Source organism: Vanessa atalanta, chromosome 8, assembly GCF_905147765.1.
Source record: "Vanessa atalanta chromosome 8, ilVanAtal1.2, whole genome shotgun sequence".
Classification (NCBI taxonomy): domain Eukaryota; kingdom Metazoa; phylum Arthropoda; class Insecta; order Lepidoptera; family Nymphalidae; genus Vanessa; species Vanessa atalanta.
Window position 1 is genome coordinate 8,125,142 of NC_061878.1, and position 13,568 is coordinate 8,138,709.

The 13,568-nt window shown below is 32.2% G+C and overlaps 1 protein-coding gene across 1 annotated transcript in view; it reads right to left on the reverse strand.

The window, feature by feature from the left end:
* LOC125065656 overlaps positions 1–13,200 on the reverse strand; it is a 77,953-nt gene extending 64,753 nt beyond the window's left edge. Inside the window, exon 1 of the mRNA XM_047673411.1 lies at positions 13,171–13,200. The gene's annotated coding sequence lies outside the window, so the exon portion shown is untranslated. The remainder of the gene's footprint in view (positions 1–13,170) is intronic.
* Positions 13,201–13,568: the final 368 nt, after the last annotated feature.

Below are 13,568 nucleotides of genomic sequence, written 5' to 3' on the forward strand. Positions count from 1 at the left end.
CGCATTAAGTAAACTCAAAACCATTCGTCAAATAGGAAAGGAGATTACAATGATTACATTAACAGGCTTACAAATTTTTAATGGTAGTTGGTCACAATCACAAAAGACTTATGAATGAATACGCAACCATGCTTGAGAACTAAGATGCCAATCTTGTGCCACATTTGAATACAACAATATTAAGTATTGCTGCTTTTCGGTAGAATTAATGATGAATGTGTGTCACCTACCCAGATGGACTAGCTTGATTTATTTTTTACTTTAATAATAAAACACAATTTATTATTGACGTAAGGGTCGATTAAATATCATACTAAATATGTGTTCAGTGATGTAAGCGCACGCCTCCACTTTAAACTATCGCGTTTAAAAATTTAATATAATTCGTATTTTTTTGCAGTCACCTTTCTTGCATTAATCATCTCACGTATGATTGGACATCTTGCAAGTACGAGCATTACTCGTACTAATACACGATAATTAATTTTACGTAGAGGTGTGCGCTTTCCTAAGTGATCAGATCAATAATAAATATATCATAAATAACTAACTTGTTCGCTTATTAGGGGATCAAATATACATTTATTAGTTAACGTACGCTTCATATATTATTATGATAATGAATCAATATTATAAAGCAATCATAACTCATAGTATTTTTGATACGCTATTACTATAGTTCATTTTATTAAAACACACACTGTGCTTTTAGAGTAATAGATACGTACACAGATAGGGCATGAAACTATGAATTATGTACTAGCTATATAGAAATATGCGATTAAAATTCTCATAAAAATGAACAGACCAAAATCTGTAATAGAAAATAGTACTAAAAATGTAAAGCATACTTCAATACAGTACAGTACATGTTTAAGTAAAGCATAATTCAGTTAAGTTTTTTACTAAAATGTTATATCTATATCTGTACGTGAATTTAATTAAAATATGAGAATGAACGCTGATATCAATAGCTTTATTGAAATTATAATGTTCTATAAATAACAGTTTCCTATTACTTGTCTATTTTCGGAAACAAATGAATACGAATAAATTCTATTATAATTTACATAGTCATTGCTTGTAATATTTTGATAACATGATGTTTGATTTTAATATAAATATATGTATATAACGCATGGTCAAGGTGGTCAATTAATTAGGGATAAGTTTCAAGAGCCACAAATAATTAAATCAACTTCGTTTTGTAGTTGGCTATTATGTAATTATGTTCTATTAATTATCTATACTAATATTATAAAAGCAATGAAACCACGGTCGACAGCTACGACAATATTACAAATGCAAAAACTCTGTTTGATTGGCTGTTAGGCTTTCAACCCACACGCTAAACTGCTGAACCGACTTCGATGACATTTGGTATGAAGAAAACATAAGCCTCAATACAGCACAGTTTTATATCTAAAACCTACAAGCGGACTAAACACGCGGGCAAACCCACAGTCGAAAACTAGTTGTTTCCAAACTAACTATCGATTCTCTGCTCAGGTAAAATCGGGTAAAAGATCTACGTGAAATTTTTATATTAAAATAGAAACAAACAAAGAATTTCATCATAATCGGACAAGTCGCTTAGTAACGCATATATGTAGGTCAAACTTACAAATATTCATTTTTATTAAGAAGTAGAAACGTCATGACATCCACTTTAAAGGATTCAAAAAGAATCAGTTTGTGTCGAATCTTTATGGAAAGAATTCCTCAGTATTTAGTAACGCGTCAGGAATTACAGAAGCAAGATCTGTCCTTTCAATTCATATGAAGATATGAAATCACAAGAATATAAGCAGTTTAAAAAATTCAAATATTTTTAGCTTGTCTCGCAAATTTAACCTCCAAAATCAAAGCCTTTTAACGCTTTACATCTGTAAATAGGTCACATGACGATATGTGAATACAAAAATTCCAAATTTGTCGTTGATTCAGAGTAAATAAGCTGTGTCAAACGGGCAACCATAATTCGACCCCAGAGTAATCCTGTAACAGTTTCGTTTTTTAATGCATGCGTGGAACCCTAAAATAAATACTATCTTCAGCATTCGTTGGTGATTTTTCCGAATCGATATAACTTGGAAACTTTTGAAAAAGGACATAATCATTCAACTTAAATGCTGGTACAGCACCTACAAGCCTTGCGGTGTTACAAATATCCGTGGGTGATGGTCACTTTCTATTAGACGAGCCTTCAAATCAAGATCATCAACTCCCCACCATTTACAAAAGCGTGTACGTGGCATTTAATTCCAAAGAATATCAAAAACTATACACAATATGGAAAAAAGCGTTGACAGGCCAAAAATACTTTAGCTAGAGGATTGGTTGTTCCTCACCAAGCTTGAGGTTAGGGTGCCTTATACACGAACACATCGGTACGTGTTCCGGTGAGTTCCACATAAATTTTATCTAAGGGAGACGCGTAAATACGTTTTTCCATCGAAAAATAAATGATTTGGTCTGATTTTACAATTTCCATTTTTTTTAACAATTGCCGTCAACTCGTTATGAAACTTTCTAATTTATATTGTTCATTCATGCTCAAATACTTTCTTGTTAATAAAACTTGAACAATATTAAAATAATGACAATTTGTAGTCATTTATCTGCCTTTAGCGCTGTTATCGTCTCCCAGGAATAACGACTCGAGTTATATCTACCAAATAAACTGTAATAACAAGCGCATCTTAACAGTTTCTTGATAAATCCTTGTATATGGTATAAGTAACAAGACACAAATGCATTTATATTTAATGTCTGCCTTTGATAGGTATATAATTTATATATAAAACAATTGGTGATTAGTATTTTTAAAATTTTAAAAATACAAAAAACAGTTTATTCAATTCCAGTATATACTAATATGACAAAAAGGCAAACGTGGCACGTATGTGGCGCGTATTCTATATACGAGTATGATATATATACTTCGTTGCTATATTTATTATTATGTTAAGAAGAAAAATATGTTTATACGTTTTACAAATCTCTATGATTATTTATTTCACTCGATAAATATTTATTAGCCAACTGTATATACACATATATTTTTTAAAATGTTTCTGTTTGCTCTGTTTGCTCCGTAATGGACACAATGAATGTCTATGACTTGACTAAAGACAACGCTTTCTCCTGGAAGCCACCTATTTCGGAAATAGGTCGCAAAGTTTATGCCTTGTCTGGTGCTCTGCGAAACTGGAAAAAAATTTTACCCGTTTATGCTCATTCTGTCCTTTCCTACTCTTAAATTATGCTTAATTATTTGGTTTGCGTTTATCAAAGCAACTACTGAGTAAAATTTATAATTTAAAACGATTTATATTTGGCCTGAAAATCGATCAACGATTCATAGTGCCTCACTGTCAAGGCTGTAATAGAATGGACTTGCCATACATTATCTTACAGTTACAATAAAAACAATATTTATTCGTTTGATTATACACATTATTTTACTTGGTGGTAGGGCTTTGTGCAAGCCCGTCTGGGTAGGTACCACCCACTCATCAGATATTCTACTGCCAAATAACAGTACACTGTATTGTTGTGTTCCGGTTAGAAGGGTGAGTGAGCCAGTGTAATCACAGGCACAAGGGACATAACATCTTAGTTCCCAAGGTTGGTGGCGCATAGGTGATGTAAGGAATGGTTAATATTTCTTACAGCACCTTTGTCTATGGGCGGTGGTGACCACTTACCATCAGGTGGCCCATATGCTCGTCCGCCAACCAATGCCATAAAAAAAAACACAGTTATTATTATTAACTAATGTATAATCTTTTTACATCCATTTTATTTTAATGTAGATTATTTTATTACTTAGTTTAGCTGTCAATATTGTTAGTTATACAAGGATCAATTTTAAGCACTTTTCTATCTCTAGTACATATAAAAGACGTATTTTTAGTATTGTTTTTTTTTTGCTCACGATACTTTATTATTTTTTAAAGTAGATGGAAAATAATATAACGGTGTAACCAGTGCATTTTCACGGATATACGATTTCTTTGGGATAAAAAATCACTATTGAATGCTAAAAATAAAATGAGTAGTTATTACCCTGCCTAACGTTTGAAAACAAAATTATAATATAGCTTTAAACAGTAATGGTCTTGATGTAACTGACGCTAAAGTGTTTTTAGGAATCACATTAAATTCGGAACTTCAGTGGAATCCTCACTTATCGCCCCTCACAAGAAGACTCAGCCCTGCTGCTCAAGTACCTTTACATTTAATACAATTCTGTCAATTGAAAGTGCTTTGACGATTGAACTTATCGATGAATTGCAATTTTCGGTTGAAATATTACTCATTGAATATAAAACCATTGTTTTGGATGAAATTAAGTTGTGGCACGTGTTGTATAAACAATCAAATTATTTCAAAATTGAAAATTCAATAGACAAAAACAAATAACAATAAAAATCAATACTTCGACATTTATATAAACCAACTCGGGAATGAAAACAATGTGGTCCGTAGAATTTAATATATCTAGGAAAATGGGCAGTGCCGACAGCAGAAATATTCACAAGGATTTTTAGGAATCCACGGCTAAGTTATGTGTGGTTTCTTAGATCAGATTTCGTAAAGAGGGAGGTTTTGTTTACGTTTTAAAAAAGTATTAAGTAACAAAATTTTGTTTTATATGCAAATATATATCAACGTTTTGCTTCCAATTGCGTATTTTGTCCGCTAATTATTCCCATTCGCTATTCTATTGTGTAAACGATATCAATATTTATTCACACGCTCTGTGACTATTGCCTGTGGAGAGGTTAAATCATGCATGTTTATTTGGATTTAACAATGCAACGTCAATAATTATAACCATTTCTAAGCACGATTAATTGAAATAAGGTCTTAATCTTCTTTTACCATTTATTCAAAAAATCTAAATCAAAATGTACTTTATTCAAGTAGGCTTTTACAAGCACTTTTGAATCGTCATTTAACAAACTATATTGAATAAAGCTACCACCGGTTCTGAATGTAGATTGTACTGAAAATAATCGGCAAGAAACTCAGTAGTTACTCTTTTTCAACATCTAAAAATACAGTCATGTTAGTTAAATACAATTATATATGTATGTTATATATCCTGCCTGGAAGTCAACAAGCATTAACTCCACGCTTTTTAATCATCTTTTATTTATTTTAGCATCGAAATTTTTACTTAAACTAAACCAAAGAAGCTCTAGACAAAAGAGTTTCTCATATGCATATATTTTAAATACGCAAGTAGTTATATCTACATGTTATATAGATGCATACAATTTAGAAATTCCTGTAGAGCTAAACCGCAATAGGAATAAATGTGAAGTCGACAGCGCGACGGGAGCTAGTCGAACTATGCTCCACTATTACTCCGCAACTTTTACAATACATGCTTCACACTACATCTGCGGAGAGAACACAGAAACATAATATGTTTATTATTTGACAAATATATTGATCGCCTAAGCTACAAAAAAAAATCTTAGATAAATTGTAATATTTTTGTAAGAAAATAAACATGCATAAAATTAATATTTAGCAAAAAGGTACCTATATTTTCTTTTCCAATTTTTGGTTGTAAATATATTTAATCTTTTGTATATCAAATATGGTTCAGTATTAGATAAGTGTGCTCAAATGAAATATTACTTGGTAGGGGTAGGTAGGGGTTTGTGCAAGGTCGTCTGGGTAGGTACCACCCACTCATCAGATATTCTACCACCAAATAGCAGTACTCCGTATTGTTGTATTCCGGTTTGAGGGGTGCGTGAGCCAATGTAACTACAGGCACAATGGATATAACATCTTAGTTCCCAAGGTTGCTGGCACATTGGCAATGTAAGGAATGGTTAATATTTTATACTGCGCTATTCTCTATGGGCGATGGTGACCACTTACCATCAGGTGGCCCATTTGCTAGTCCGGCTACCTATGTATATCATAAAAAAATATATATGTTTTTAATAAATAAGTAAAGAATTCTCATCGATACACCCCTATCCGATCTACCCCAACATTTAAAAATATGTCTGTACATTTGATTCTTGTTTCCTAGATATGAAGTATTGGGAAAGTTTGCAAAGTAATAGCGGTTGGAAATATTCGAATACAACCTCAATGGCGCCTGTCAGCGATACTTTTTCGTATATTGTTCTTACTGTAGCTCATTGACACTTCTGAAGCAATTTTATATAACTTTCGACAAAGGCGCATCAGAAAATGCAAAGCGCTTGAAAGCTTCTTCAAGTGTAAAGGCACGTAATTAAGAATTGATTTGCATTTTCTTGCTGGTGTGTGATTTTGCCTTGAACTAAATGTACTAGTCAGTACGTTTAATAACTTATAAGTATATTACTTGTATTTACCTCTATGTTTGTGTTTGCATCACGCTTAAATATATATATATTACAGTTAATCGTGACACGCTTTAAACCACACACTACCCCAGCCAAAATCAAAACTTCACAAAATTCTTTTGTATTGCGTTCCCTAATTTTAAAACGAATGTCTTCCAAATTACAATTTTTGTTATTAATTTTTATATTAATAACCCATCACTGATTTTTAAAGCTTAAATTTATTATGAGTTTAATTTTGTTTATTTTTCATTAAAATAAATCTACCGTGTATAATTAGTAAGTAATTTTGATTGATTTCCAAAGATAATATAAATTTCAAAGTTACCCCTTTATTCGACGCTTGAAACATGTATATGAAACGCGTCTACACCCGAAGTATTGCCAAAGTTGCGAAGTTAAAGCGAAACACACTTGAAATAACTTAGCGGAATGTTATAAATATTGCATTTTGGGCGTGTGATGTATGTTACTGCTACATACAATAAAACTACAAAAGTACTTAGTTTTAAATTTTTAAGAAATATCATAAGAAATCGTCTTGTATTTTTCATAAATAAAAACAACGCTAGATTTAAATTTATTTCATTTCCAAGATATTTTAGTAAATTTTTATTTTTTTGATATAATTAACTTACAACCTAGCCACTGCACAGGCTATACTGTACTTCACAAGTTTGTGCGCAAACAAGAACAATCTCTCGTAAACAGGTGGAAAGGTAAATTCGACACGACAGGATATAGTTCAGGCACAGAACACACGCTTACTTGCTTTATGACGCACGTGGAAGTTTAACTACTGGCAAGTTTCATTCCCTTTTTAAAGGAGAACAATGGGAACCAAATTCTATCAATATACTCCCCTCTTTTAACGTGCGGATGAAGCCATGGCCGAAAACTAGTCTAACAATAAATTAAGACCCAGAATAGTTCAACTTATATTAAATGTTTTAGCAAAATTCTTTAAAAAATATGTTTTTCAATTGTCTTGTTAACATTACCAACTGTCAAACTTCCAGCTGCTGCTGAGAGTTTCTTATCTTTTTTCTCATAAAGATAACATAATCTTGAACTATTTATTTATTTATCTATCTTTATACAAGACGGGCAAATATAATATCACAGTCATGCATTTGGCTAAATGACAATTTATAGTCCATTTGTTCAATATAAGTAAATTATTAATAAAGTGCAGATGAAGCGTAGTTGGACGAGATGGCTCAGTGGTTAGAAGGCGTGCATCTTAACCGATGATTTCGGGTTCAAACCCAGGCAGGCACCACTGAATTTTCATGTGCTTAATTTGTGTTTATAATTCATCTCATGCTCGGCGGTGAAGGAAAACATCGTGAGGAAACTTGCATGTATCTAATTTCAATGAAATTCTGCCACATGTGTATTCCACCAACCCGCATTGGAGCTGCGTGGTGGAATATGTTCCAAACCTTCTCCTCAAAATTCTTCTTCTAATAAATTGTAGCAATTAAATATTTCAACACGGAAACATACTCATAGACATAAATAATACATAAATAAATATGACATCTGTTATATATTTTATTACACACTGCTACCCGACCGAATTTCGTACGAATGACATGGATTTTATTTATTTAAGACTGATCTCGAAATATGTTGTTGAACCCGATGGAGATGCCATCTACCGGGTTCATAATAAACCATACTCTATATCAAAATAATTTAGAAGAAATTCACGAGAATGTCGCCTTTCACTAGCTGACATTGTACGATTGTGTATACTGCTAAGATTCGATTTTGTTTTTTTTTTTCAAGTTTTCCATAAACATAGAATTGGTCTAAGTTAATGATAATGTACATATGTATGTCTAAATAAAGTTAGTAGGTAGCAATTTATTTTAATTTATAATTTTCAGTATGTCGGCAACATCTATATTTAGTCGAATTTTGAATTTGTGAAAACATTTATACAGAAACAACCTATTATCCCATGCATCCCACTACTGGGCAAAACATCCCCCATTGAAGAGTACGTATAACAAGCTGTGTACACACATCACGAATTTCATGCAGGAAGATGGTTAAGACATGTACATATATAATGATAAATATCTTAATAACTAATTTGAATATCGTGTGCTTTAAGCTTAAACTCGCAGGCGAATGCGAGCGCGGAATCAGTCACCTTAAGACCTTAACACAGCAAGTCGGAAGGACTTAGTTAATTTTATGCCGTTCACGGCTACTTTAATTTCCCGCTTGGTTGATAATTTTCTGGCGCCCGCATCCATGGAGAAAATCTGAGTAAAAGTTCGCCTTGCAATATTATTTAAATGCAGATGTTGTATACAGCCCGACTAATTATATTATTACGTTTATATTTAACTAAAACTATAAAGTAGCAAATAGACTAAAGAGAGATATATAATTAAATGAGTACTTCTATTGATACATCAAAAAGAAGGATAAAAATTATGTCATTATATACTATATACATAACATACATTATATACTATATACAGTACATTTGGAAATGCAAAGTCGACCTCGATTTACTATGTGCGTTCGTCACCATCTTGAAAAAAGGGATGAATTTAATTTTTATATGATAACTCAGGTCTTAAAAAATTTATAGGACCTAAATTGTTGGGTGTCTTTATCGCAAAAATAAAACGAAATACAACCGTTTTTTTTTTCAAAGATGGCGGCGAACACGGATTATATATCGAGCTAAAAAATTTCAGGTTAAGCTTTTCTGAGCCGTCCCTACAACATATCCAAAAATCAGCTTTCTCAGTTCATTTGCATTTCTCGGCCTGTTTTTTGTTTATAATGACTGGACTAAATGTAGATAAGTGATTGCGTTAATTCGAAATAAAAACAAAACTAATTCAATTCACGAAAGCATTTGAAGTACATTTATGTATCAGCTTATAATAAAATAGATAATGATTCTCCTGGCTTCAGTCACGGCAGCCATTTTCAAGGGAAACTAGCCAACTGCGCAGGCGATGCTATTTTGCATAAGTGCTTGCGAAAATACCAGTACATTGTACATTACCATCCAACATAATCCGATACGATAGCAAATCCAACAGGGCCAGAAAGAGTTCGTAATTCCAACGGCTTTATGTGCTCTCTGAAATGTAGGACTATCATAATATAATAGTAATTACATTATGATTACAAAAATTTAAATTTAAATTTGTAAAATCGATTTTCAAAACTTTAAAATCCTTTTTCATTTCGATTTACGATACCGGTAATAATTAATTGTATTAATTTTTCCGTCCGCCGCCGGTAAATTATAAATGTAATGTGTAATTTATAAAATCGGTGGGTATCGACTATCAGCTGTTTCGAGTACGATCGCGGGTCATTGGAGGTCAAGCGCGTCGCGCATTAGTGCCTATGAGCAATATTCGTTAATTCTAGCGATCTCTTGACGCTTTGTTTTTTATTATTTTGTTACATACATTAACAGCCTGTAAATTTCCCACTGCTGGGCTAAGGCCTCCTCTCCCTTTAAGGTTTGGAACATATTCCATCACGCTGCTCCAATGCACGTTAGTGGAATACACATGTGGCAGAATTTCGTTGAAATTAGACACATGTAGGTTTCCTCACGATGTTTTCCTTCACCGCCGAACACGAGATGAATTATAAACAAAAATTAAGCACATGAAATCAGTGGTACATGCCTAGGTTTGAACCCAAAATCATCGGTTAAGACGCACGCGTTCTAACCACTGGGCCATCTCGGCTCATATTGTTTAAAATGGTTTAAATTATATAAGACGAACAATAGTTTCTAGATTTCGAAGTCAGCTTGTATAGAATTTGTGTAGTAGATTTCGAGACGTTAAAGTCCGATTAAATATAATTATATATGCGTTATATAGTCAATTTATTAAGGAACGTTATAGGCCATATAACTTCATGCTACAGACCTATGGAGCGAAGCAATTACCGTAAACATCAGCTTATCTGGTAAACTTTATTGACATTAGATATGTAGTAATGTCTCCATAGACATCCTGTGCTTATTAAATCCTAGTTAATTTAAAACAAGTGGGTCGCCGCGACTCTTCGCGTTTATTCAACAAATTTTTAGGAATTTCGAATACTATGACAGGTTTTGTTTTGATTTAATTTCACGGTAAACTGATGACGTCTGTTCGCACGTGTGTTCGCATTTGTTTTTTTTTAATACTACCATAGCACCGCTTTCTACCCGGCCAGTAACTTTTTCCGCTCTCTAAAATTAATTATTTGTTAAATCGTAACCATTTCGTAAATTGCAATCAAGAATCCTCCTTAATTTTCTGCATATCTACGGCTGGAGTTCTTCAAAATAAGACAATTACGATTTTCTACGTGCAGCTATTGTCCCATAATCACTGGTACAAACATCAGCTTACGCTATTAATATATAAGAAGGAGATCAATTTATCTCAAGATTCCATATTCAAAATTGTTAAGAAATGTCACTGACGTGTTTTTTTTTTAATTTGTTTTAGGCCGATGGACGAATAAATAGGCAACCAGCTGTTAGTAAGTTGTCACTGTAAAAATAAAAATAAACGGTAGATGTCGAATTAATGACTGCAATGAGGAAAAATTTGCATAAAATAGTATCAGTAAAAGAAATATAATGTTCTTATTATTATAATATGATATAGTGACTAGCATGGAGAATGAAAACATGACGGCACAAGAGACGTCATGACGTTAGTCGTCACGGCACACGAGTCGACCTTACTCCCAAAATGCGTATATAACTTCATCATATCAAAACAATCCACCACTCCACACATCGTCAATGCGTCATTAAATATAATATAATCTCATAACTCAAGATGTAGTATCCTTGTAACGGATTCAGTCATCATTCAGACCAAAATACCGCAATACAAAATATGAATATTTCCAAAACTCGTATGACGTGACGTATAAACAGATTATATATGTATTTATCCATATGCATAGTTTCAAATCAATGGAAATACTGCGGCGATAAAATGTCTTTAAAGTCGTAAACATCGGACTCACAAATTCGTTCCAATCAAGACGATCTAAATATAGTTCTTAGGCAATCGCTCTGCTTCCCGAATCTATTTCATTCTTAATTTGAACAGTTTTTAAATAAAGAATGCGTTCTTAAATCTGCTGATATTTTATTTTTTTTACATTTTTTAATAAAAAGAGAAAGGTAATTCCAGAAATTAAACCTACAAATTTTTATTAATATATCGTATCCGTTGTCAACTGTACTTTTAATCAGATGGTTCGGTTGTTATGAAAATTTAAATCGGTGCGATAACCGTAAAGCATATATAAAGCTCATCGAAATTACAAAGTAACGTTCCAGTCAGCGTGAACTCTGTTTTTATGAACAATTCGATCGTTTTCTGAATCGAAATTGTTATTTTGTTTCAGTGAAATACGTAAAGTCTACATTTAATACAGATAACAGTAAACGTTGTTGATCTATTTTGACCGTTTTAATATTGGATATAATTATTCACCGCGAACAACTTCGTTTGTTTGGCTGGAGATATTGAATTATATTTTAAATCTTTTTTAGCTTCAGTTAATCGCAGAATATTTTGCGTAGATATAACATATCAGACAAGAAAAAAAATACTTATCAAGTTTCCTATAAAAACCAAATAAATAATGAAATATAATTTGGATATTTATAATAATATTAGTCAGATTAAAACTTTTCTTTTTGTTGTTATTTTTCTAAGCAAATAATTTCGTATTTGTACTGACTGGATAAGCCGTCCCATGATATTTGCAACATTTCTACGAAACTGACATCTCATTTGTCAAAATCGGTACAGACGTAAAGAGCCCAAGTGTGAGGTAGCACAAAATAATATGTAACACAGCGACGTGGTACGAGTTTTTTTAAATTAAATCTACCTATAAAATCACCAAGAAACACATAGGTGTATCCACAATACAGGAAAACTTCGCCTTAAAAACATTTCTGTAACAATAAAACAACACTCACACACACACCCACAAAACATTTGTTTATATAAAATAAAGTCATAAAAATAAAATGTCCATAACTTAAATATTAAAGAAGTATTTAGGAAACCAAGCGAAATCTCAATTGAGGTCCAACGTGACGTACAGAAACATGACATATATAATTGACGTTGTATATTTATAAAATATTTGCAAACAGTACGACATATCGTTTTCGTACTGTTACTAGAAGTTTCCCTATTTCTGTTTCTACATGTAAAACAATACAATCGAAAATAATTCACAGCTGAGTCTCGTTGTTTTAATTAAACTTGTTCAATAGATATTTTATTTTAATATTGGCTAATTTTAAACTTCGAATGGACAATTAAATTTTTTTATCTTATAAAATGACATTTATTATAAATGTGAACAAAAAAAAATTGTAAGTTTATTTCTTTATATCATTCGTATTCTTATAATAATAAATAAAAAATTCTGTGCATAAAATATAGACGTATTTTGACCACACAGACTAGAGACAGACACAATAAGAATAAATAAGCTAAAGACACTCAAATGAAGTACAAACCAATTTTATGAAAATAATATTGAATAATTCGCCAACAAAAATTTAAAGTTGCGACGGAAAATTTCACTCAACAGAATATTCAGACATTCAAATTTCAGTGTAGAAAATAAAAAATAGATTCATGTTTCCTAATTTTGTACGAACAGTACAACTCCTTTTCATGCCCATAAAAATGTTTTCCTCTCGCGTCGTTCCATTTTATAATGTAAATATAAAAAAATATAAAAACTTATTACATATGAATTTACTCACGTTTCGTTAGCTTCGAATCTCTGTAGCTTGTACTAGTGACTTTGAATGACGAGCTGGTGTGGTTGAACATTTTCGCCTCTGCCAAGCCAAGCCCTTTACTAATTACGCGCCGACCGCACGAAAATAGCGCGCACTTCTTGCCGCGAAACTTCGTTAAAAATTCACTGCAGATTCGTTTTGCATTTACGTACACAAATAGTTTTTATAATATAATCTTGCCGGTTCTGTAAAACGTAATATGTGTCGAAACTGAAATTCGTGCGGGCGCGGCCTAGATGCGTTATTTTTGTTTCTCGCCACTCACGCTGTGTTTATTCAATTTTAATAACAATATTTTACTCTACATCGTTAGTTTATTCACTTCCATCACTTTAAAATAAAATACGCACAGTTACTAT